General features: G+C 42.6%; 1 protein-coding gene across 1 annotated transcript in view; it reads right to left on the reverse strand.

Moving 5' to 3' along the window:
• Window positions 1–7,235, reverse strand: part of RAF1 (Raf-1 proto-oncogene, serine/threonine kinase) — a 72,968-nt gene extending 65,733 nt beyond the window's left edge. The window contains exon 1 of the mRNA XM_053377676.1: window positions 7,125–7,235. The gene's annotated coding sequence lies outside the window, so the exon portion shown is untranslated. The remainder of the gene's footprint in view (window positions 1–7,124) is intronic.
• Between the last annotated feature and the right edge of the window lie 20,099 nt (window positions 7,236–27,334).

Raw genomic sequence — 27,334 nt, forward strand, 5'->3', positions numbered from 1 at the left:
CTAGTCTGACCCTCACCCTTTCTTGACCCAACTCTGACCCGGTGGAAACAGCACACTAAACCATTGGTAGATTAACAGAAGACAGACAAATGTAAACATATTTGTATGCAACACATAACCTGGACCTGAGAAAGCAGAGGAAAGTGAGTGGAATAAGCAAAGGCCTTGTTCACATGGCACATTAAACCACAGGTACAAACATGGTTTTGTGTGAACATGCAGCCTGCTTCTTCATGCTGCTGAAAAGTTCTCACTCTGCTCCCTCCCCTACTTCCGCCCAAGAAACAAGCGTGGCTTGACTTGATTTCCAAACCCAGGCCTGTGGTTTGTTTCTCCCCCCTCAAAAGACCTTGAGCAATAACCAAGGTTTGTTCTTAGCTTATTACTCAAGGTTTGTTTAGAGAGAAATAAACCACAAGCACAGGTTCGGTTGTTATCATGACAGGTCAGACTCTGGCTTGCTCCCTGGTGGTGTAGCAGCAGTAAAAGCTGGGGGGAGCAGCAGCAGAACTTTTCAGGAACATGCATCAGAATGCTGCACATTCACACTAAACCATTGCTTGTTTTCAACTATAGTTTAATGTGCCATGCAAACAAGGCCTCTCCTTACTGCATTCCCTTTCCTCCTCTTTCTCAGGCCCAAATTATATGTTACATGAAAACATGTTTACATTTGCTACAAGGTGGTACAAGACTCTTTTTGTTGTTTTTGCTGCAACACTAACACAGTTGTCCTTCTAGAAATTGAGACACGTTTAAGGAGTGGTTTAGCCCTTACTGGGTCTGTCCCCAAAAAACGAGATATTTCCCTTGACAATCACCATCAAGGATGCTTTGTTTTGGAGATCCAGCAACTGACTTCATGAATCTTTTCAAAAGCAAAGGTTTGTGCTACTACATGCTCCCTGCTCCTAGTACTGGAATGCAGCCACCTATTTATTTATAATCATGATTGCACTATCCTTACACCCACAGAGCAATGAGCAACTAACAAGATGCGATTGGAGGGAACATGAAATCACCAATATGGGGCAGGGTGAGGTGGGATGATGCAAAAACTGGGGTTGTGGTAGGGTTGCCAGTTGTGCAACTGCCATTGTGACTTGATCTACTACAGACATTAGCAGGTGATATAACACTTCTCCTCTTGATTGTGTGAAGTAGGAGGCTGTTGAGAATGTTAGTATATTTGATTTGAGGGAGGGTACTTATTTAACTTACTTACAAAAGTCTATACCTCTGCCTCAAAAGTTTACAAAGCGCAAAGAGTCTTGCCTTAAGAATAAGGCTTAGAACTTTAATGATGGTGGGATGCCTTCCAATTCTAAAATTAGATATGCTAATGATTGCACCTAATTTGCACAGTAAGTGATGGGCAGGGCTTTTAAATTTCATTTAAAGCATAATCCTGTGGTTGTTTACGTGTAAGTAAGTCCCATGGAGCTCAAGGAGGGCAGCATCCAGGTTCAGTGGCTATGGGATTGTATGCAGCCTTAAACCTTTAAAACAGGGTCACTGACTTCTTTTTGTCCCTTCTTGTATGGTTTTAACAACAGCCTAAGACAGAGGCTGTGCACACACTACTAGCTTACAATGCAGCTTTTTTTTATATATATATCTAAAATTTTGAACAAAGCTGGTTTGGGGAAAATGCATGAAAACACAGTATTTCGTAAGAAACAACAGGACAGATAAAATACAGATATAGATTGTGGTAAAGTCATGTATATACTGCTTCACAAGCCAGTGGTGGGACATGCATTGGATGCAGAGTAAACAGGAGTGCGTAAACAGCCACAGACATCCAACTAGTGAAGCTTTTCCCATCACTTTGTCTTCATGCCAGACCACACACATTTGGTACGCAAGCAAAATTGTCTCTGACTCTTTTTAAAAAATTATTTGTGCTTTGTTATACTGTTGGGCAGTGTTGTTGTTGTTTTTAAAGTGTTTATTGCAAGCCACCTGGACAATACAAAATGTTAAAAAACCTGGAATATAGGTTAGCCATAATGTTTTCTTTGCACTGCAGTACTAATTAACTGCAAAGGAGACAATCTGCCACGTAAGGAGGAGACAAGACAGAGAGACAGACCTGCACGTACCACAGCTCAGAAAAACCACACTCACATTCCATAAAACCTGTAGTGGCTGCAAATGCCTTGCCACTACAAGTACAGTACTCTAAATGTACCTCTACAGATCCACCTCTAAATGTACCATTCCTCTTAAATGTAGCAACCATGTAGCTCTTTTTTTCCAATGCAACTTGAGTTTATTATGCTGACTCAAGCGAGAAAAGGCTAAACTGTGTTTTTGCTTTCCACAGATGCAGTAGCAACTAAACATCTGCTGCCTCAGTCGAATCTAAAAAAAATGTTTCTGTCATTTCAAAACCAAAGCTCTATGCAGAACACGTTTACAGCTCTCACTGCCCCTCCTGTTTCTTCTCCTGGAATTTGCAACACAGCCCAACTTCCCAGAATGCCGTTCAGCTGGTTTCAGAGCGACTGATCATAATGACCTGATCCAATTATGCTGCATTTCTTTCCTTTTTGAATGCCTTAACTAACCTGTAATTTTTCCTCTCACATGCCCAAAGCTAGATGAAGCGGCCGATACACCCAAAGAATTCCTAACCTACCACTGTGGACTAGATTGGGGAGTTGACATCACCTAAAATGACTACCGGAGGGCTGTAACTAGGCTTCAGATTTAGGTTAAACAAGGCTATTCAGGTCATAAGAGAATACGGACATACAAGGTTGCCTGCCCATTAATGTACTGACACTGTAAATCAGTATTTCTCTAACCACTTAAGGTCCTGGAATGTCTGCAAGAAAAGATCTCATCAAATTTAAAATGTAGCTGCAGAGGCTTAAGAGGTACTTAATGGATTTTAATGCAGTACTTCAAATAATGACTTATTGGGCTCAATGAACAGTAAACATAAGATGAGAAATTACATACTGGGCAACTTAATGTAAATTAGTTTCCATGCAGAGCCTGAGCCCAATCACAGGTCTGAGCTTGAGTTATCTCCTCCACCAGGACTGGGGAACTTTTTTTTTTGGCTCAGTGGGCTGTATCTGTATCTGTTCCCACACCTGAGGGCCAACTTTGACAATCCACCTGTCAGTCACCTCACAACATTTTGACATCAGATGAAGGCTTGAAGTCACCTCTCACCAGCTCATATGCAGCCAATCCAGTTTCATCTCTATGGTGTCAGGTGGGCATGGTTTGAGGAAAACTGCCTCACAGGCCTAAGTGGGACCTGTGCTGGGACAGACTGGGCTCATTAGCCTGCTGATGTCAGTGGACATTCAGTGAATATGGTTAGGATTATAGTCCAAGTATAAGGTAGCCAACTTGGTGCACTCCAGACACTGCTGGACTCCAGCTCCCATCAGCCCCAATCACTGGTTATGCTGGCTGGGGCTGATGGGAGTTGGCGTCTGACAACATCTGGAGGTCATCATGTTGGCTAGGCCTGCCCTAGGGTGTGATTCAGATCCCTTGGCACCTACCTAAACGAACAGTTAATTTACTGACAATTAACCTTCACTGAAATTACTTTTCGTTTATCATCTTGAGACTATCAAAACAAAGATCCATGTAGTCCAGCATTGCATTTTCAACAGAATCCTACTTTTCCTTTACCTTTTTTCTTTTTCTTTTACCTTTCAACAGAATCTAGCAGATGCTTTTGACAAATCCCTTGCATCTGGATCTTAGAGATAAACTATCTCTGAACATAGAGGTTTCATTTAACTATCATGGATAATACCCATTGATATATTGCTCTTTCATAAATTAGGGAAACCCCTAAAGCAAGGTTGGGGAACATTTTCCAGCCTGAGAGCCACATTAATTTCTGGGCAACTTTCCAAGGGCCAGTAGTGGGTGGGACCAAGGGCAAAAGTGGGAGGGGCAATTAATGCAATTTTTACCTTTGTCATTTCTATACACACCCTCTCTAACCTCCATCCAGACATGCAAGAGGTATTATTGGAGTTCAAGGGTTCATTTCACAGTGTGAATCAGGGCTGTGTTCTCGCCCCAACTCTTTTTAGCACGTTCTTTTCCCTGTTGTTCTCACATGGCTTCAGCTTGACTGGAGATGATGTGTACATCCATTCAAAGAGTGATGGGGGTCTGTTAAACCTAGCACGTCTCCATGCCAGGATGAAAGTGTGGCAGTTCCTTATCCATGAGATGTTTTTTGCAGATGACGCAGCCTTGACAGTACATTCCAAGATCTATGGAAGATCTACAGAGACTCATCAACCATTTTGCCCAAGCTTGCAGGAAGTTCAGCTTTACCACCAGCCTGATGAAGACCAACGTCCTGGGTCAGGACCAACACACAATGCATCAGCATTAGTGGCCACACATTTGCGGTGGTAGACGATTTTGTCTACCTGGATTCCACCATAACTAGCAACCTTTCAATTGACCCTGAACTTGACAAGTGTATTGCTAAGGCAGCTACGGCAATGGCTCGCCTCTCCAAAAGGGTATGGAAGAATGTGATGCTAATGACCAATACCAAGATGAAGGACTACCAGGCTTGTGTGTTGAGCATACTGCTTTATGGAAGTGAGTTGTGGGCAATTTACACCCGCCAGGAGTGACATCTCAGCATCTTCCGTATGCCCTGCATCAGGAAAACTTTGGGCTTCATACAGCAAGATAGAGACTCAAACAAAGATGTGCTCTTCTGAAATATGCTCTGAGTCCTGTAGTGATTTCATGCTCTTTATTGCAGCTTGTAAAACAGTGATTGAATTGCCCCCCAAACCTCAGGCCTTTATATACATTATTGACACAATGAGTCCCATCTGATTGGCTGATTCTGCTTCCCTCCTGGAGCCTGATTGGTCTTTTCCTGCAAGCCAATCATTTGTTGCATTCTAGGATCCTACTTGCCTATTGTTCTAGGATCCAAGCTTAGTACATAACATCTTCCAAGTCCACATTCCCAATATGTTCACACTCCTGTCTGTGACATCTACACTGGCTTCATCATGTCCACAGAATGGAAGATGGCAGGATGCCCAAGGATGTGCTTTATGGGGAGCTGGCTTCAGGCACCAGGCCCACCGGAAGACCTACCGGTACTCTGTGTTATAAAGATGTCTGTGAAGGCTTGCAACATTAACCCCACCATGTGGGAATCCCTTGCAAACAATCGCAGTGCTGGAGACAGACAGTCAGGTCATGTATCCACAGGAGTGACCAGAGGAGAAATGACCGTTGGGAGGAGCACAGAGAGAGAAGAAACGCCATGGTGCATCTGTAACAGCAAAACTGGATGCCTTCATCTGCCATACCTGCCGTAAAATCTGTTTCTCCTGTATTGGTCTCTACTGCCACAGCAGGAGCTGTAACTCTCCAATGGTTTGCCTTTACCACTGAAGGCACAAAGGTTTATTCTAGTCAGACAATAACAACTGGGGTACAAATCAGGGCCATTGAGGAGTATGGCCTAGGAAGGCGGGTAGTGGCTTGGGGATTGTTCCAAAGGCCAGATAGAGAAACCTGGTGAGGTGCATTCAGCTCCCAGTCTTGAGATTCCCCACTCCTGCATCAAAGTGATATGACACATCATAGTCTGTACAGGAATACTGTGTTAGATACAGACCCTGTTCCAACCAGTTGTAACTTGTGAAGTGGTTCTTAATTTAGGCTGCCAAAGACTGCACATGTGCCTGGCTACAGTATAAACAGTGGAATGAATTGCCTATGATATGAGAGGTGCCCAGGGTGTTTCATACTAGCACAGACCTACTTACATTGGTATGCTGGCAATGCAATCAAGGTATGAAATGAATCTAACTCCACCACCCTGTTAACATGCCTGTGTCAATCCCATGCACAAGCTCTCTGCACTCAGGTGAGAAATCGATACCCTCGCTCCCATACTACACAAACCATAATGATGGAGGAATAAACTGGAGTACTGATTTCAGGGTTACGATTTCCAGGCAATATAAAGCAACAACAATAACGAACGTGGTGGTTTCTCGAGGAGGAGCCTTCTGCAATGAGAACTGAACATGTAAAGGTTGCTTTGCATGGAGGTCCACACTAAATGTGATGGTGGCAGATCCATGTGTTATCCACACACATGTTATTGCCACCTATGGCTTATTTATCACTCTGCAGAAAGGCTCCCCCAAGGAGATTTCAGATCTGATGCTAGACTAGTTGGAAGAAAATCACTCTGAGGACAGATGGCTGCAAAGATTCCAGAGTATTCACCAGACTTTTTAATCTCTAAGTCAGGCCTCCACTATGAACTGCCTGCATTATGGGGAGAGCCATAGCTTAGTGGTAGAGCACACACTTTGCATGGAAAAGGTCTCTGCTGATGAAAAGAATGAACTCTGCACATGGTCAGACAAACGTCATAAATGCCAGGGCTAATCACATAAGTTCAAATTCAATTCTGTTATAAGAGACAATTGGTTTGCATCAAGTGATCTCACGTGACACTGGTGACCTATAATGTTTGACATAGTAATTTGTAACAACAAAGCTATAAAAAGCTGAAGAAAGCTTTCCCCTCCTTCATCATGTACATTCCTGCAAGTGTAAATGTTATGCTCTAATTATTAGGGATGCATGAAATGTAAGAGCCAATCTAATTATCCTGCATGAAAAAGATTCCTCCTCCAGAGGAGCAACTCAGCAGCTGAGCCTCTCAGAAGAAGTTGATAGAAGCCCTGGTTTAGAGGAGCAGGACAGTGACAAAAGAAATGGCTCCAATAAATAACACACCCAAATCCTGGTGGTTATGACAGCATAAGCATCACACTGGGGGGAAATGTGCATTCCACCAATATTTAAATATGACTGATTTCCCTCCACCCCCAAAAAGACTAAAGCCTAATACATTGCACAATGGTCACATAATGTCTTACACAAACATAGCTACATAGTCGTTTTCAGACTTGTTTAATTCAGAGCTAATTATCCACAGCAATAACCCCTGGCATGTAGTGTTGATAGATTCTAGACAAAATTTACCTTTTGCTTTTCACAACCCCAGAAAAGAAAATCCAAAACTATACAAATCTGGGAATGTTTATGAAAACAACTGCTCTACTGAGACTTACCAATGGTAGTCTTGAGAGCCTATTTTCTCTTGATGGAGAACTAATAGGAACAGCTTCTTAAGACGGCATCTTACTTGCTTTGAAATCTAACAAAGTAGCTCAAGAGAATAGGCAGATTTGAAAAGAAGGTGCAGCTGATGTTGTCTCTAAGCAGGAGGATGGGAGGAAGGGCCCAAGACTGACAGCTCAATTTGCCTTTCCCAGCTCCCCATGCAGATTAGTTGGAGACACTCAAGCAGATCACATGGCTGGTACAAACTAAAAAGGCAGTAAAGCCACAGCATCAATTTAAATACCATCCAAGGTATTCAGATTTTCTCTCTGGAGCTGCTGCATGTCTTTCACAATCCCTCCTGCAATTCCTTCCTCCTCCCTACTTGCCCCCCTCAATTTTAAAAGCTGGCTTTCTTTAACTTTGTGCTTTTCCCACTCTTTTATTTTTAGATTGTCAATTTAATACAGTGGCTTGCAGAGGCTGCATGACACCAGCAAATGTAACTGGATCCCGAGTCCCCGAGTGCCAGGAATTGTGGCCTCGACAGCATGCTGCTGCTGAGGGCACCAACTTGAAAGCACGGGGAAAAACAAAAGCATTGACAACCTCCATTTTACATCTAGGCCTAGAAAGAAAGAGATCAGGATTAGTAGAGAGAAAATATCTCTAGATGAAAGAGTGACCTTAGGATTTGCTGGTGGAAGAGAGAAAAAGAGTTCCAGCGGGAGAGCAATCCATGTATGCTGAGTATTGGAACTTGCACACACTTTTATTTGTTGCTATAATTTTAATGTGGTTACTTTCCTTTACTTCTCTTTTAAAGCTTGGAATTTTGATATGGTATTTCATTGATATTATGTAAACCACCTTGGAATGTATACACCTTAAAAAGCAAGCTAGAAATGGGTTTATTTTACCAGACCAGCAGGAATGAAGTTGCAGACAAAGGATGCTGCAAGTCTCCTAATCATGGCATCTTTAGAAGATGGGGGGTGACACAGAGGCTGTGAGGTTGCTGGAGCTTCACATCCATCGACTGCCCAGAAGGACAATTGAGGAAAGCAGTTGGGAGGATATATATAGCAGGGTGAGGAGTCTATTTAACCCAAAGGGTCACATTTCCTTCTGGACAACCTTCCAAGGGCCACATGCAAATTTTATAATTGGAAATTTTACCTTGGTTCAGTAGGCTAGCTTCTAGGAATAGTCACATGCCCCTTTCTGTTCTCCATCCAGACAAGCAAAAGGCATGCTGAGTTCAAGGGCGCTTTCCAGCTAGTCAAAAACATCCAGAGTGCAAAGCAGGGGCAAGGATGGGTGTGGCCTGGAAAGAGTGTGTGTGGCCTACAGTTCTGAGGGCCAGACAGGCCTGGAAGAGGGCTGCATTTGGCCCCTGGAACCTGAGGTTCCTCATCCCTGGCAAGACAGTTAAAAGCAGTTCAAGGTTGCTTTTTCATCATCACTAGTTCAGGGCAGCAATGATCAGATGAACAGAGAGATACCAGGATGTAGGACTTGCAGCAGACCAGAGCAAGTCTGGGTGCATCCATGTGGCATGCTGAGATCAATTATGCAGATATAAGGCAACGTTGCTACCCAATCTGGCACAGAAAGAACTCCAAAATCAAACCAGAATACCTTGAAAAGCATTTTAACATTCATCTGGTAGCAGAACAAAACAGGTGTATATACATTTTAATAAGGATGGTGCCAGCTAGTAATTCATCTTAGGCATAGTTCTCCTGGATAGGTATAGTGGGCAGTAGCTCACTGTTGCAGTTTCTCCTACCTGAGGAAATGTAGCTGATGCAAACATAGCTGGAGATGTGTCTTTCCACCTTATCAATGGCCATGAATGAAAGAAGTCTGCCAGGTAGTGGCAAATTTAGGGGCAAGGTCAAATTCTGTTCACCCAGCAACACTCATCAGGAGCTCATGGTAGAAAGAGTTCTACCAAATCTTAAAGCACCACTGACAGGAAAGGCTGTGGTCTTTGATTTCCTATGGATTCTGTGATCTTTGGATTCCTCCGGTCCTACTCCATCATTTCCTTTTCTTGTGGCGACCTATGCTCTTGGCAAACAGGTCATCTGAACTACTCACCAAAAGCAAAACCAGGCATTTTGCTCACCACCACAAACCTTCCAGATGTGAACAGGCCAAGCACACCAGTGGGTGACCCAACCTTGTGTATTCTGCTTGTGGTGAGTGATTCAGATGACCACAAGCAGAAGAAAAGAAGAAGCAGATGGTGTGAATTGGCCCTAATTCTTTGGGAGTTAAGCAAACCCTTCTTTAAATGTTTTGGCTGACATTATCTCTTTTCCGCCGAGTGCAATCCCATTTAGAAGCCAAAGAAGAAAAACAGAAAGGCTGCTTGAGCTTCTGCTGTTATATGTCATCCTGAGCCAGAGACCTATGCACAGAGCTCCCTCATCCAGAATACCTCCTCATTAATTTCAACGAAAGGAGCCATGCAGAGGGATTAGTTCACATGGATTTCTGGATCAAAATGATAAAGGCTGTATACACACAGAAGACAGAATCAGGATGACCGTAACAGATTGGAGAACTGGGCCCAAACTAACAAAATGAATTTCAATATGGACAAATGGTTCTACGCTTGGGCAAGGAAGAACCAGCTGCACAAATATAAGAGGGGGAACACATGGCTTGCCAGCAGTACATGTGAAAAGGATCTAGGGATCTTAGTAGTTTGATGCAACAGCAAAAAAAGCTAATGCTACTCTAGGCTGTATCAACAGAACTATAGTGTCCAGATCATGAGAAGTAATAGTACTGCTCTAGTCTGCCTTGGTCAGACCACACTTGGAGTAATGTGCCCAGTTCTGGGTGCCACAATTTAAGAAGGATATTGACATGTTGGAATGTGCTCAGAGGAGGGCAACCAAGGTGAGCAAGGGTCTGGAAAATAAGCCTTATGAGAAACGGTTGAGGGAGTTGGGTTTGTTTAGCCTCAAAAAGAGGAGACTGAGAGGAGATATGATAGCCATATTCTAATATCTAAAGGGCTTTCATGTGGAGGATAGAACAAGCTTGTTTTCTCCTGCTCTGGAGGCTAGGGCCCAAACCAAGGCATACAAGTTACAAGAAAGGAGATTCCAACTAAACATCAGGAATAATTTCCTGACAGTAAGAGCTGTTTGACAGTGGGACAGAGATTGGATGGCCATCTGTCATGTATGCTTCAGCTGAGACTCCTACATTGCAGGGGGTTGGACCAGATGACCCTTGGGATCCCTTCCAACTAGAATGCTATGATTCTATGATCAAGGGAGACCATGCACTTGTTTTTTTTCTATGTGGTCCATACACAATCTAAATCTATTGCATATTTTTTGCACTTCTTGAGAAACTGATTTCATTCTGAAAATAAAAGCTCATTGCAGATTGATTCTGCGTTACCCTTAGTTGTGATTCCTGTATTCCAAGGGGCTGGATTAGATGACCCTTGGTGTCCCTTCCAACTCAATGATTCTATGTGTGTGTCCATCTGAAAACAGATGTAGGTGGTCCCAGCAATGGGGGGCAGGGAGGAGTCCACACCTGCCCAATGACACTGTGGGTGGCCGTAGACCAAGACTACAATCACCACTTCCTTCTTAATTCACTTGTGACATGTGCCAGGAGGCAAAAGGCATAGATAACCTCATCAAGGGAAAGGTTTTCAAATGTGTTATCAAGTAACTACACTCACCCTTGTGGCTGAATCTAGATTGAAAGCAGTGAGCTGAGGACAAGCACAAATGATTCCAGACTGAGAAAAACTACATTTTTTGCTACAAATGGGTTAGTGTGTACGCAGCCAAAATATGACTTCTAAAATGAACGATTCATTACACCTCTGCTCATAAATATCACAGTGTGGTAAATTGATGAGTGAAGTGGACACCCACAAAGCCTGTAAACACTGGATATGTAAATATTTATAATTATAGTGAATCTTGCTCACTGGTGTAAACACCAGTTCTACTGCTATATGGCAAAGTACAAGTGTGTTTTCTTTAAGGCCCCCATTTCTATGGGCTGTGTTATCTCTTCCAATAAACAGTGCCTTGCAACTAATCTCTGTGAAAGATGGTTTCCCACACTGTCAACTCTCCTACATTTGTAAACAGATGCAAAGTTTTTCCCATAATGACTGTGCTCCTCTGTGGGCAGTGCTAAAAGTAAGAAATGGGAATTAGATGTTTTTAGGTAAAAGTGAAATCATTATTAGGATGACAAGAGTGTTGGCTGGATGGCCTCAGTGAAAACGCATAGGAAACGTGACCCAGGTTATACCTTTGATTCGGCTGGCTGTGTTGGTAGACGAGGACAGGGCAGGGCAAGCTTTCACGTTGGAGAGATCTCTCCTATTTTAAAAGCTGTCATCCGAGATGCTTTATCCCTTCTCCATTTAACGGCTAGACTCGCAGGCTCCGATCTAGATATAGTTTCACATAAATGCAGTCTGAGACAGTGGTTAAGAATGCATATTCTTATTTATTTATAATATTTGTATTCTGCCTTTTCAGGTTCAAGACAGTTTACATAAAAACATAGTAACATTTAGAGCTATCTTTAAAACAATAAGCAATTAGAACAAAATAATCCAGCTCAGTAACTGAAACATAGTAATGCAGAAAACCCCCACTACCAGTCTACAAAAGCCACCAAGAATAACTACAGCCCCTTTAAAAGGTCATAAAGGGCATCTGCACTATACACTGAAACAAGTATCATACCACTTTAAACAGACATGTCTTGCCTCTAAGAACCCTGAGAACTTATTATTCAGGTTCAGACAGCTTTTTCCAGCAACCATAACCTCATGAGGCAAATATGAGCAAGAATTGCTAGGTAAGCTTGAGCATCTCTGTCTGCCCAAATCAGAATGGCTCTCAAGACACAGCCAACAGGCCTGTTGCATTTTTCTTGCAGTGTAGTCCAATCCAATGCATGCTTACACAGAAGTCCGTTCCACAGAGCTTAGTCATGCAGGGGTCGGCAAACTTTTTCAGCAGGGGACCGGTCCACTGTCCCTCAGACCTTGGGGGGGGGTGGACTATATTTTTTTGGGGGGGAATGAACAAATTCCTATGCCCCACAAATAACCCAGAGATGTATTTTAAATAAAAGGACACATTCTACTCATGAAAAAACACACTGATTCCCAGACTGTCCATGGGCTAGATTTCGAAGGCGATTGGGCCGGATCCAGCCCCCGGGCCTTAGTTTGCCTACCCATGGCTTAGTGGGTCTGTACCAAATGCAAAGGACTACAGCATAGGTCTTATTTTGGACCATGGGCGTGTAATTCAGTGTAGCCACTGTGAGCCGTAGGCTGAGAAGTCTTTGGTTCAAATTTTGCTCGGTAGCCTTAAGCAAGCCACACTTTCTCAGCCTGACCTGTCAGTTTGTGTTCTATAGAGATAATAATACCGCCCTAAAGGGCTGTTGTAAGGATTTAGGGCAAAGAGCTTTCAGCACTGACAACGCACTAGCTAACTGCTTAGTACGGTCATCTTATTCCAAATGTGGACATCCTTCGGCAGACTATAAGCAGCAAGTATGGCAGAGGTGCAGATGAGTGTCAAAGAGTAGGGAGATTCAGGGCATCTGCTTTTCCCAACCCTAGGGCTGCCAAAAGAACAAGCACAGAAGCAGCTTTGCTCACATTCCTGGTACTGGGACAATTATGTGCAATCCTGCTTTTATCTGTGCCTGCAAAAGTTTTGGGGCACGCACGCTGCTTTGTTTCCAATCCGTGTATGCGTCATAACTTTCTGCTACAATTCTGTAACTTTTTATACCACAAATATTTCAGTTTATTTTTGATCCTGCTTTTGCTGGTCTAAAGGGCTAGAGTGCCCCTCAGAAAGAACTACTTAATAAAATTACTGCACATTGAGGAAGCGTTGCAGAAAAATAAAGCGGAATGATGTGTGGACAGCGGTATAAATTCACAACTAAGGCATCATTATTGCGTCAATGACATGTTGCAGAATACACACATACCTGAACAACAAAAGTGTGTCGGGGCCTCAAGTATGTTTGCGTGTCATGATTAGATCTGTTGTTGGTCCCCATCAGAAACAAAGCCTAATTAAACCTATCCATGTAGGGCAGATCTACATCGGACATCTAAATCACTCCATGACTTCCCCCAAAGAGTCCTGGGAACTATAGTTTCTCCCCAGATCTACAATTCCTAGTACCCTTAGCAAACTATAGTTCCCAAGACTCTTTGGGGGAAGTCATATGTGTGTGTGGAATGTACTTGAAACATATGGTGTGGATCTGTTGCTTGCATTTTATTTTACTTTGATTTTGATTTGATTCTGTGAACTGCCCTGAGACCTGCAGGTATAGGGCGGTATATAAATCCAATAAATAAATAAATAAATAATAAATTCACCCATCTCTGTCTCACTCTAAATGTAAATTGCAGGATTCTTGGGGAGTGAACCTTTCCTTTGCTTACGTTACTTATAAAGTGCCATGTATTCAGGTGGCACTTACATAAATAATCCATTATAATAACAGGTTCCTTCACTAATCAAACCCAACAGATGAGTCAAAAAGGTACTTCTTCAATGTTTTGACAGAATTTATTTCTATATTATTGCTTCTATATGGATTTTTATGCCAATAGTGGTCCCGAATAATTTTCCAGCCCAATTAAACAATACCAATACTACAATACATTTTTTTAATGTGCTTTTTAAGAATTAAGCACACTTTTAAAAACAGCTTAAACAAAACAGCAGCTGACAACAACACTAAGAACAGAGCTAATTTAACCAGCAACTCCAGTGACCTGGGAGAACAAGAATGTCTTAATTTGGTGAAGGAAGGCCGTCAAGGATGGGGTCATCATTGCCTCCAGGGGAAAGGAGTTGCACAGCCTGCGTGCAATTACCAAGAATTTAGTAGACATTACTGTTCCTGAAGTAAGTACTGTATGGTCTAAGTTGTTTAACATTTGATAGGTCAAAACAAGCACCATGAGTCATGCCCAGAAAACCAGTGCAAATGCTGGAGCATTGCTAGCATGACGTGTTCTTGGTAGCCCATCCTCATCAGGAGGCAGGTTGCTCCATTCTGTCCTCAGTGAAGCTTCTGAGCAACCTGTGTAGAGTCCATTACACTTGTCTGTTTTGAGGTTATAAAAGCATGAATCATTTTGCCAGGTCTGTAATGTCAAAAGAGGCCACAACCTTCTTGCCAGATGAAGTTGATGAAAGATACTTCTAGACACCTACGTATCATCACTAAAATATGGGCCTGTGTTACTCCTGAAAGTGGATTTACTAGCTGTTTGCCTTTGGCTCAGCTGCTCTGACGTCATAAAGGGCCCTGCAAGCCTAGAGCCATGCAGTTGCTCACATAGGGTTGATGTGGGAAAACTCAGGTCCATGAGCAATTTATGTAAAATTAGAATTATTGCTGACGTACTATAAGCTTTCCGTAGTGGGTGTGTACATTAGTTGTGTTGTTCTGAGCCTTTTGAGGAATACCAAAACAGCACTTTTTGCCTAAGATGAGATGGTTTCTCCTTGGGAAATCTATCATCACAAGCGCCATTGATAATCTGGTGGGACATTTATTGCAGCTTTGTCACTTGCTGACAGGTTTTTGTTTAAATGCCATAGGTACACTTTGTACTTCCTTATATGAAATAACACAACTGAAAGAAAATGAACAGCATCTGCTAAACAATTCCAACTGGTTTGGTGATCAGCAAGAGGATGATATATGCAAAGAGCTGTTTACTACAATAATACCGGGGTCTACATGCAGCATTCTCATCTATTGACATTCATCTCTTTCGTGATCGTTTCCTGACACTCTCCTTAACCAGTACACTTTCCTTGTTATCCTCCACCCTCTTGGCACAGTGCAAATTGTCTTCATCCTTCTGCCTCATTGCACAAAGCTAGCATGAGGTAGTTTGCTCATTTCAAACAAGGGACGAGTAGGGGTTGGAGTACATCCAGGCACAAAACAGAATGTAAGTGGCAGCCCTGTGAACTCAGTGGAACTTATTTCTCAGTGGACATGTTCTAGGATTGAGCTGTAAGGTCAATAGCACAATATTGTTAAGGGCACAATAAAAGATGCAGTGACTAGGAAAAGAGTAGGAATATAGTGCAGGGATGATATGCTCCTTCCCTCAATGTGGACAGTATCCCTTGTGCATGGCTTGTGAATCTTTATGTCACCAATATGGACAGATAACCCACTGATATTTTATCTACATGGATGCCATGCAACTTTCGATGTGTTGAGATGCTCTAAATCAGGTGGGGGGGGGAACCTGTGGTCCTCCACATGTTAGAATCTAAATCCCACTATCATTGACCATTAGCATTGCTGGCTGAGGCTGATAGAGTCCCACAACATCTGGGGAGCCCTGCTTCAAGTGAAAATGAAACAAGTCTGCCTTGTTTGTACTTTCTGGGTTTATTGAAAATGAGCAAGCAGGAGAAATTGAATCTAATCTGATTTACAGATCATGGTACTAAGGGATAAGTGGATGTTTCGCCTTCTAAGTCCAAGTTTAGATTACACCATGAGAATGGTGTAACTGTCTTCCTGAGCTAGAACTAAAGCACTTCAGGATTGCTGTGTGCCTATCAATAGTAGGGCTGTTATTCATAAAGAAACTGTACGTGACTTACAGAGTAATTCATGTATTAAACTGGCATTATATGCATAAAGCCAATAATTCTAATGGGAGCATGCTTTCTTTATTTTCAGCCAATTAATCTGTACAGTTATTAAAGTTGTATTGAAGTATTAAGTGAAACATCAACATGCGTGTTTTAAAACCAGGGAAGAGATTTTCACCGCCCCCTCTTTATGTGTATTTAATATGCGGAAAGGACAACAGACCTACTCAGTCAGAATCACACGCACAGCAAAAAGCCCTTGTTGTATGACCTTTCTTGTGGCAGCGCTTGGGACTCCTTGAGTCTTCCCTAGCCAGAACTCTCCATCTCAGCAAGGCAATATTAGGAAGTGAGTGGGGGTCCCACTGTCTGCGTCTGGGTTGAGAATGTATGCCAGCTGGGCACAGGGCAGAGAGCAAATGTGGCAAGTCAGTGGTGGTATTGGATTTCTCTGCCAAGGTGCATGCATGTCACTGCCAGGAAGAGAGAAGAGGACTCTCTTGTCTTAACATGAGTTGAGACACATGCACAATAGCACTAGAAATATTAGGGGTGGGGGGCTATCTCAACATCCCAGTATTGACATTTGGGAGAGGCTGGGGGGGGGTTGGACCTGAGCCTTAGCAAGAGTGATGATGAACAAGCACTAGCAATGAGAAGGGCAAGGGGGCAGGGAGCTGTCTAGGGGTGCTTTTGTCAACAAGCTCTAGGCTCTTGCTGTCAGCTTCAGATGAAGGGCACATGCAACAGCACCAAGAAGAAATGTGGGGGAGGGAGAAATACATATCCTGTTGCACAATAGGATGTATGTGCAATGGTAATAGTAACACTGCATCAAGTGCAGCCCAGCTGTGCTTACTTCCTGTCAGAATTTTTTACACACTGGATATCAGAAATACAAGTACAGTAGGAAAATCTGTCACTAGAGATCCACAAGTTATGCATCTCTCAACCAGATCTAATAAGGAGGCGGACCCTCATGATTTTTTACCTCCATGTTGGTGCAAAGCATTGAATCACGGCATTTTAACAACACAAAGGTATTTACCGTATTTTTTCCACCATAACACTCACTTTTTTCCTCCTAGAAAGTAAGGGGAAATGTCTGTGCGTGTTATGGAGGGAATGCCTACGGGTGGCATGCCTACGGATTTTCCTCCTCTAAAAACTGCGTGCGTGTTATGGTCGGGTGCGTGTTATAGAGTGAAAAATACGGTAACTGATGAATTAGTCGGATTAATTGACTAACTGTTGTGGCCCTATTTCATTTTAGATGATTAAGAAAGGGGGAGGGCAGCATGGATAGCCCAATGGCAGGGGGAGTCTGCCCTGATAAATTTCCTAGGACAACTCTTTAGGGCCACATCCATACCATACATTTTATACCACTTAAACAGTTACGACTTCCCCCAGATTTCTGGGAAATGTATCAATCCAAAAAGGTGCTAAAAGCCCCAATTAATGTCAAATGTTTACCAATACCTTCCACCTCTGCAAGAAAAAAAGCAGCTTAGTTTATCTGATGTGCATCTATGGTTTAGTTAAAGATAGGGAAACTACAATTCCAAGTCATTAGCACCAAGCTGATAGAAGACCTTGAGCAATGACACCAAGCTTACATAATTTATGTTCCCCACTACTTCCTGGTTCCCTCAGTTCCATCCATCAACACATCACTTTTCATCTTTTGCTATTCCTCTCCCTGTGTGCTACATGATACCTCTTCTTCTGTTTGGAAGTGTAATATCTAGGGTCCACATCCTTCCAATTCCAATTCACTTTCAATTTCTGTTGAAGGTGTTGATTTATTTATTTTTTGCACTATATGGCCATTCATTTGGTGCATAAGGTCCCCCTAGCAGTGATCAATAATTTCAAAATAAGCACATGAAAAGTTTGCATTGAACTTTGAATTGTTAGCTGAATAAGTCTATCAGTGAAAATGACTTTTTTAAAGCTGTTCTGTAGATTAGCTGGCTGATTGGTTTGCTTCCTCGTCACTGCTTAGCTTGCCCATGAGATCCTGATTATACCACACATTCATATGTGGGCTAGACATGGAGCTAATGCAGTGTGTTGTTTGAAGGCTAAAAAGAGCATCTAGATTGTGAATGGTTTTGCTCAACTCCAAAGATTTTAGGTTTCATTCTCTCATTATATATAGCTTAGAAGCATGTGGCTCTCAGATAATGATAGCAACATAAAGCCCATATTAATTATAGTATATTACATCTGAAACTCCAGGGGATTATGAGGACTGTAAATACCTCTTACATTTAAAAAAAACCACCTTCTACTTTTAACAGTCTTAATGATTTTCTGTAAGTGCCTATGGCTACAGTCTTGCTCACAGCTATGGCATGCAAGAACGCTTCATCCACTACAAGCATGTGCTGGCAAAATACTGCTATATGTTTGGTGGGGAGATCTTCCCTAAACCCAAGAAATTAACAAATGACAGAATCTAACTAATATTTGGGATATGAAGGGGAAATGCAAGCTACAGAATTGTGCCCAACAAGGAATCCCTGAGCTGGCTCATGCAAACCAGCTTTGCCAGGCTAGTTAAGTGCAGAGCCGTTAAGAAACACGTGTTGATGGCGACACACCCACTTTTGGCATGCAGCCCCTGGAGGGTACATGCAGCCCTTGCAGGGGAAATGATCAGCTACCCTTGCTATATTGCAATCATACGTTTCAGGTGCATATAAGAACCTGCCATGTATCAAGCCAAGCCACTGGGCAATCTAACTTGTCTAGTTTAAACCCACTAGCGGAGTCTCCCCAGAGTTTCAGGAGGAAAGGGCCAGTCCTATCATTAAATAGAGTGAGGGAATCTCCTCAGACGTCAGATACTTTGAGGAAGTTTCTGTGGCCCCTGGCTGTTCCTCCTGAACCTGCCGGCCTTTTGCATCTGGGCCTAAATATGGCAAAAAAAAAAGTAAAAATGCTAAGCATGTATACATGCCTGAGATGTGGATTTGTCTAACTGCTACCAGTGTGATCAAGACTGATGACTTCCCAATGCACTGACATTGTTCTATGCCAGTGGTTCCCAAGTGGTGGTACGCGGACTCCGTGGCACCCTTCATATAACAAAATCTATCAAAAATTTCAAAAGTCCATAGCTTGGCTTTGGAAAAGCAGGGCGTCTGCAGTACTTAGCTAATTGGTAACCACTGCACTATTCAGTTCTTGGTTAAAGGTTTCCTAAAGACATACCCCTTATTGTCCCCTGCCTCTCAGCTTTTTGGCAGTATATGCACACCTATGCCAACAAAGTCTGTTTTTCACTGAAAAGAGTTTTTAAAATGTAAGACTTCCAGAAATGAATGAAGACCATGGTCTCATCCACACTTACCTTTGCCCCACACTTTCTAGGGCCAGGACTGGGCTTTCCGGGTCTGTGTCTGAGCAGTGGGGTTTTTGGGGGGGTGGTCCAGTGCTTTCCCTGTTGCCTTTCCTTGGACAGTGTTCTCGAAGCTACAAACATGAGTCTGACCAAACTGCGGGAGGCAATGGAAGACAGGAGTGCCTGGCGTGCTCTGGTCCATGGGGTCACGAAGAGTCGGACACGACTAAACGACTAAACAACAACAACAACCAGTGCTTTCCTCGGGAAAACTTGCATTTTACCACTGAGGAAAATCTGATTGCCATCAGTGGTAAAACATGGGTTTTCCTGGGAAAGTGCTTGGACAAAAAAAGAAGCCCATTAAAACATGGACCTGGAAAGCCCAGACCCATGCCTACAAATGTGGGAGAAAAGGAAGTGTGGATGGGCCCCATTTCTCAGTATATTTGTTGCTACTTTTTAAACATACATATTTGTACTTTGATTTCAGAACTGTATGGAGCATCCCATATTCAGATTCTACACTGGCTTTATTGTACTGCATAATATTCGTTCAATCTTTTCCCCTACCCTCTGAGATCACCCACCCTGGAACGTTTTGGTAAAGGCGTGGGGGGAAATAAATACATAAATAGTAATGCTGAATTTCTTCATGGAGAATAATACAACAACCAAAAAAAAATCAGCTCAGGGCCTAATTTTGCCAAGGCCATGATAGCAACTGATGACCAGTATGATCTCTGCATTATCAACCCACTCCTGCCTTCATAAAATATACTCATGTGACATCTTCAATCAGGATTCATTACACTAATTATAAGGCAATAAATGTGAACTTGTTATATTTGCTGTGGGTGACTCAAACTATCATTCCTCAAGGCACCATTTTGCTATGAGATAAATTATTTTCCTCAGTATTTGACTCTGTAGTATTTTGACCCTCAGAAAACACACACTTTCCTTCATGCTCATTGTGAAGGGAAGTACAGTGGCAGAAGTGGTTACAGAAGTAGTTATTCTCTGAAGAGTGTGGGCCTCCCTTCTCTGGCACCACAATACAGCACACATTTCCTTTGATTATTATTTTAAGCAGTGAATAAGAGCCCTACTCCTTTACAGCCCTTGGCCTCTCCAGGTAGGGCGAAGAGAGAGAGGCCCCTGGCTGAAACCCTGCAGTCACTGCCGATCAACATGGACAATACTGAGCAAGATGGACCAATGTTTGGCCTCGGTGTGCTGGGCAGCTTCCTACATTCTTAACATTACCCACCCACTTCTCTGCAGGCATTGTCAGCCGAAACAGAACCGTAGCACAAAAAACTGGCCTTTTGGGTCATCAGGAAAGTCCCTAGCTGCAGCTTTTTTTCTTTCTTTTTTTTTTACCTAAAGGGCACTTGGGAAATCCCTCATTTAAATTTCAAGCGTTTGGCAGGTTTCTCATTCCATTATCCATTGTTCAGCACAGTCTCAATTTATCTGACATGGCATTCCAGGGAGGTTAAGTGGATGTCAGTTTTCTTTAAGGGCACAGTCAGGTATTTTAAAAGACAGGGAATTAATTGAGTCAGTGGAGAAAGCTACATGAGGTGATTTGATGGCCCCTTTCCAGAACAAATATAAATGATTCATTGACGTTACCTTCATATTTTTGGCTATTTTCAGAAGGAATCTAAGTTCTTGACGACAGGTCTCTCTCTCTCTCTCTCTCTCTCTCTTATGTAACTCAGTATCTGCATACAAAGTAAAACAAGCCAAGCTAGTTTGCATACTCTGCTGCTCCTTTGGCCTGCCTGTAACAGGGCCAAGCGTGCACTGCTGACTCAGTACTGGTGCAGCAGCAGCACTTAAGCTACAATTTACATTTGGTTCCATTTCATATGAACCTCTCTCTTTCTTTCTGGCACCCTGTGCTAATCTGTGTATTTCTCAAACTAGGCAGGCACTGCAGAAGGAGGACTGAAGAACTCTTGGCTTGCAGCAGATTCAAATCTGTCTGTGGGGAAAATACAATATGTGTCCACCATTTTCTTCTAGAGCTGCAGCGCTGGAGAGATTTGAAATGTACCTTTCTTTCCTAATAGCAATTAACAATAATGCACTGAGCTGTGCCTGCAAGGAAATGCATTCTACACCCAACCTATCTCTCATCTCTGATGTCTGGCAAGGGAGCAGCTCATCACCTCAGGGAAAGCCTTCAAAATGTGGTTTGGTTGTATAAAGTAATTTAAACTAGTTACAACCCCCCCTTCCTTTTGAAGTGGTACAGTCCTGTACCATGTCCCTGAGTGCTGGAATGAGCTCCTGCTCATTTTGGATGGAGTACGCCATTTTTAAGAAGCTAGATAGCATGCAGAGTAGTCTCTAGATTTAGCAGCAAAACAGGTTGGGGTCTCTAATCTTGCCTCAACCTCAGCTCAGCAAGCTAACTGTCTAGATTTGAAATTAGGGGAAAGACTTGCTGCAGATAGAACATACTATATGAAGATCAGTTATTACTGTCTGGAGCTTTCCAGATGTTAAAGTTATATTACTTTGGCTACATAATACTCAAAGTTACTTCAGTTTTTCATAGGCATTCACTATATCACTTTTTGTGTGTTAAATAAAGCAGTAGCCTTGGGAAATAAGATTTGGCGCTGGGCACCAATGTGGCCTTTCCTTGCAATGCCTGCCCGAAAAAAAACCCCAGTGGAATGTAAACTTATTAATTCCAATATGTGCATCTTCTGTTCAAACCTGTTGAGAATATAATGCCTTACTTCCTTAAAAAAAAATTAAAACCTATTTGGCCACAAGCTAAATTCCCTTCTCCAGAGAGTTTACCATGTATATTTTGACAGAGGAAAAGGTGGAATGGGCAATTTCAAGACAGAGGGCAGGTGTACATTCTTCTTTCTGCAGTAAATCATAGCTACATTGGGCACACACCCGACAAAATCAAGCCTTAGTGAAGTCCCACAGATTTTAAATACAGACACCTAAAGCAATGGTAGTTCCCACATTCCCCTTGCCTTTTGCCCATTATACATGGTAAACTCTCTGGAGCAGGGAATCTGATTTTTCCCCTTTTTGATATTCTGTGCCATTTTGATAATGATTGTTATGTGCTGTCTTAATTATCTTAATGCATATGGATGATAATCAAATTGTTTTTGGAATACTCCTTTTGGGGGTTCCACAACCATCAATTTTGCACCCCCTGAAAGGGATCATGCGAAGACCTTCAGGTGACACCCCCGCCAATCCTGGGAATTGTAGTTTGTTAAGGGCGTTGGGTCTGTGAGAGATAAGCTACACTGCCTGGGATTCTTTGGCAGAAACCATGTGCTTTAAACATTTGGTGCAGATGTGACTGGATTTCTGGAAGCACATTTTCCCCATTACTTCACAGCTTGCAGAAGGATTCCGGGCACAATTCAAGATGGAAATTCAAAAGATTAGTCACAATAAATATTTTGTATTTATCTATCTGTCTGAAAAGATAAGGTGTCAATTTATTTTTCGTCTGCTTTCTCTTCATTTCTTTGCACTGCCTTCTCTTATAAATCAAACCTTAGAGATGTCACAAAAACTTAGCACTAGCAAAAAGATTTAAGGTCTATTACTACAACATGTTGCTGGCTCCCTCTTGTGGCCAAAGCACACTCAGCTTTTAACGAAAAACTTGTCCAGAAGTTCATGACCTCTTCCTGGCGGGAGGCGGGGAGAATTCTATGCCAGAAAAATCCCTCAGGGCAGGCTGTTCTCCAGCACCTTTTACTTTGTGATATATATGGTTCAGCCACTGAAACAATTGTCTGCAAGCACTCTGTGAGGTTGTTGTTGTTGTTTAGTCGTTTAGTCGTGTCCGACTCTTCGTGACCCCATGGACCAGAGCACGCCAGGCACTTCTGTCTTCCACTTCCTCCCGCAGTTTGGTCAGACTCATGTTTGTAGCTTCGAGAACACTGTCCAACCATCTCGTCCTCTGTCGTCCCCTTCTTCTTGTGCCCTCAATCTTTCCCAACATCAGGGTCTTTTCCAGGGAGTCTTCTCTTCTCATGAGGTGGCCAAAGTACTGGAGTCTCAGCTTCACGATCTGTCCTTCCAGTGAGCACTCAGGGCTGATCTCCTTCAGAATGGATCAATTTGATCTTCTTGCAGTCCATGGGACTCTCAAGAGTCTCCTCCAGCACCATAGTTCAAAAGCATAAATTCTTCGGCGATCAGCCTTCTTTATGGTCCAGCTCTCACTTCCATACATCACTACTGGGAAAACCATAGCTTTAACAATAGGACCTTTGTTGGCAAGGTGATGTCTCTGCTTTTTAAGATGGTGTCTAGGTTTGCCATCGCCTTTCTCCCAAGGAGCAGGCATCTTTTAATTTCGTGACTGCTGTCGCCATCTGCAGTGATCATGGAGCCCAAGAAAATAAAATCTCTCACTGCCTCTGTGAGGTAGTTTAGGCTAAAAGATAAATGGCATTTGAAAAGCCATTTGGAGACATTAACGGGAGAACAGAAGTTTCAAAGGGGAGTCTCCCATGTTCATCCTCACTATTCCCTGTTCCGCAGTGACTCTTAGAATAGCACTCACTGAAAAACACATGTCCAAACCAAAGATAGCCTTATGCTTGATTCATCCTAACAAGTCATGAATAAGAGATGTAACACATCCATTCACACTAATAGCATGAGGTCTCTAATGTGTGTATGAGTACTGACTGCTCATTCTTTACCCAAAGAAGAGAACTGCATTGATGTAAATGTTTTGGTTTCTATTTCTTACTGTCATGGTGGCCAAACACGTGAGGAGAACATTTATAGTATAGCCCTATGCCTGTCATCTCAGAACTAAGTCCCACTGAGTTCAATGGGTCTTACTCCCAGGTAAACAGACACAGGATTGAAACCTTAATTTCACACGTTTTATCCAATTTTCTTTCCCAGTACTAAAGTGGAAAGCATCAAGACTGCCCATTATCACCGGACATCTCAAGGGTGCTTTAGCACAGATTTTATTAATTCTGAGGCCAATTTTACCCACATAAGCCCCATTCTAAGGTACCAGGCAAAGAGGAAGTAAGCTTCTAAAACCAGTGATACTTCCCTGCATTTTTCCTGTGGTGCTTATTTTTGCACAGCCCTCCATCACCACTGAGCCTTTCCTCAGACAGTGCATCCAATATTCCTGCAATGCCACCTCAGACATTGCTGGAAAGTAATTCCTTTCTCATTTTCTCACCCTTGCTGCTGGAACATTCTGACATTTTGGAAACATAAAACTGCCCCAATCAGGAGCGTATTTGGGTTTACACACTTCTTCCCTGGCCCTTCCCTTTCAGTTTTGGTGTGTCACACCTGCATCAAGGTGTCACTAGCCTAGGTTTGCAAAGCTGCTTGCACCCATGCCTGCAAACAGGTTTGGTGCCAACTACGTTTAACAAAAACGCCGGTGCACTTCAAACAGAACTGTAATTAGCTGCAAAACCAAAAAGGGGAGGATGCTATCCTGAGAGGAGAGTGGAGGAAAACCTCAAGCTTTGCACTGCAGGGTGTTCCTGATTACCTAACCATGGTTTGGAAATCAGGCAGTAGCATTTACATCTGCACCATGCCTAACCTGCCTCTTCACTTGGAATCTGGTGCAATGGCATCAGGCTTTCCCAGGAAAACTGTCCTACAATCCAAATTGTGATCAATAGGTAAGCTTCAAATATACATATATACAGCATAATACAGTGAGTAAAAAGGGGGGGGGAATGGTAGAACAGCAGAGAGAATGGTGAAATGCGTAATCTTAGACATGGATGCAGAAAAGGTGGATATAGTAAATCCCTGCTCAGTTACAAAGCTCAGTGGGCGACTCTGGCAAGTATTCTCTCTCACTGGATCACTCCATGTGATTACTCCATGTACACCACCAAGGGCTTCTTGGAACAAGGATAGGATTCCAGTTTAATAAATATTAATAAACAAACTCATGGTCATTTCTAGGACAATCTCCAGAGTTACTGATACATACCTACAGGCCGCCTGCCACAACTGACTTAGCAGAGACCAATGGCAGTGCAACAGACATGAACGCCAGAAGCTGAAATAGTATTAACTTGTAATCAGATCTGCAGGAATGCCACCCATCCTATCCCACACGTCAGGGGAAACTTCTAAGGCGGACTTTGTGCATTCTGTATTTCATACTACACTGAGCCACAGTCCCGTCATTCCCATATGGCTCAGCCTTGTAATTGTTCAAATATAGAACAGTGGCAGCTCTGTAAGTGACCGCCCTTGGAAGCACAATGTCCAAAATCATTGCTCTTGCCAAAGCATTCAACATTTTTGAACGTAATACAGAAAGCCTGATGCTGTTGAGCAACCAGAATCTCAAAGTAAAGGTGACTATTTTGCTTCATTTATATATATATATATATATATATATATATATATATATATATATATATATGTAAACATTGTACTAGATGCAGAGATTAGAAACTAGCCTAGCTAGACAGTGCTGTCTCTTTATCTTAGGGCTGCTTCTCACATTACTGTTTAATGTCAAGTTTTTAAAGCTCCCCTTTCTCTTGAAAGGATATGCAAGGTGTCCTGAAAGAATTAGCTGCGGTATCTGGAAGTGGACTACTGACCTCCAGTTCTGTTCAGTTCATGCATCCCATGGGAAGGCAGTCACCTTTGTCATTCTAAGTCATAGATATGTATTTAAATTTGCCTCAAATATACTACACACATAGACATACAAATACAAGAGTGACTCACTGGAGTCAGCTCCTGCTTTTTAAATTGTAACACAAGAAAGCTGCAGTCAGTAGCCTGAGTTAAAGGGCTCATCCACACTGTCATTTAATGTGGATGGCAAGCTTCCTGTACCACCATTAACTCTTAAATTTCCATATGACATTCTCCTCCAAATCATTGCCTTCCCACACTTTCCCCTTCCCCAGTCCAGATTTTCTCGTACCAGGGATACCTCCAAAAGGAGGGGTATGAGTAAATATGGATTGAGGGAGAAGGAAGTGTGAGGAGGCAGTGATTTGGAGGAAACCTGCTTATGAACAACAGATAATTGAGGTAGAGGTAATTTACTGTTCATATTAACTCAAAGCAGTGCTTTTTTTCTTAAAAAATGTTTATGAGTACTCTCATTTTGACTCAAGAAAATCACCATTTTATAGTTCAAATCGGGGAAAATAAATACAGTAAATGGACAAAAGTACAAAGATTCACAAAATGTTTAGGGGTATGCGTACCACAGTGTACCCCCCAGAAAAAAGGCACTGACTCAATGTATGGCTGAGCCCAAAGTTTATCCTTGGTATTGCAGAGAAACACAACAGCAAATGGGAATGAGGTATATAAAGCAGAAAATGATGTGTTTCTCTCAGGGCAAGGCATGGGGCAAGGTAAGGGGACCACCTCAGGTGGCAAGATCCACTAGGAGCAGCAGATCCCAATGTTTCTTCCCCATTGTTCCTGATGTAGATCAACCCTCTTCCCTGGTGGGGAGGGGGCATGATTTGCAGATCTGCCTCCAGTGTATTGGGCTGGCCCTGGTTTCTCTCTTATAACCTTTGCAAAACAATGCAAAGAGAAAGGGGAAATAGCCACTGAGAAGTAGCTGCATGTCTTTCTAAACCAAAGTGTTAATCAATGGTCCTATAGCTTTCTAGGCTTCCAAGCAGAGGGTGTGCATGAGGAATATGACCATGCATTTTAATCAAGAATATTACCATCCATGCTTTAATCTTGAAGTATAAGCGTCGGTTGAAGGAGCACCCTGAAAACCTTTTGTGTAAGCATGCTATTGTGGTTCATTTGCTTGTATGGTAAATGCCTATTCTACTCTTCATCTCACAGAGGCCTGCTCCTTTATGAATTCACATGTACCACCAAACTACACACTAGAAGGGAGGAACTAGGCATTAAAGGTACAGCTATTGTTTTAAAGCCTTTCCCAGTTCCAGGTTATGGGCTGAACAAAATGCATCTCATAAGTCCTTATTTAGACACAGCATTGCTATACAAAGCCAAGTTTACAGCTCTATAGCCATGTTTACGCAAAGGTCAGTCAATTACCGTAATTTCAATGATTATTTCAGGTAAATGAGCTTAAGACTGCAACAGGGCTTGAGTCAACTCAAAGGGATTCTATCTTGCTTCCGGACTGCCTGTTTGATGAGCA

Source organism: Podarcis raffonei, chromosome 2 (assembly GCF_027172205.1).
Source record: "Podarcis raffonei isolate rPodRaf1 chromosome 2, rPodRaf1.pri, whole genome shotgun sequence".
Classification (NCBI taxonomy): domain Eukaryota; kingdom Metazoa; phylum Chordata; class Lepidosauria; order Squamata; family Lacertidae; genus Podarcis; species Podarcis raffonei.